Below are 474 nucleotides of genomic sequence, written 5' to 3' on the forward strand. Positions count from 1 at the left end.
CCGTGGCCCCCCAGCCTCCCCTCCCCATATGCCCCCCCAGCCTGTCCCTCTGGTTCCACGGTCCCCCATCCCAGCCGCATGTCCCCCATCCCTCCGTGCCCCACGCCATGGTCCCACGTCGTGTCCCCCACTCTGGGCCGGTTGGCGGGTGCAGCCCGGGGGAGTACATCATCTATACTGTAGTGTCTCATAGTGAACTTACAGTATACGATGATATCCTGCCCGGGGCGGCGGGCAGCGTGCCACGTGGGGTGGCCGGAGAGCAGCGCCTGTGTGGGAGGAGAGCACCGTTAGGGAGCACCAGGGCCACCTATCCCATCCCTGTTCCCCTGGTCCCACTGCCCCGGAGTGGGACAGAGGCTCCCAATGGCCACCCCACCCCAGCACCCCACTACATCATCCTGGTCCCCACCAGTCCTGCTGCCCCAGAGTGGGATGGAGGTTCCCAATGGTCTCCCCACCCCAGCATCCCCC

Source organism: Egretta garzetta, unplaced genomic scaffold (assembly GCF_000687185.1).
Source record: "Egretta garzetta isolate BGI_Z169 unplaced genomic scaffold, ASM68718v1 scaffold108, whole genome shotgun sequence".
NCBI lineage: Eukaryota > Metazoa > Chordata > Aves > Pelecaniformes > Ardeidae > Egretta > Egretta garzetta.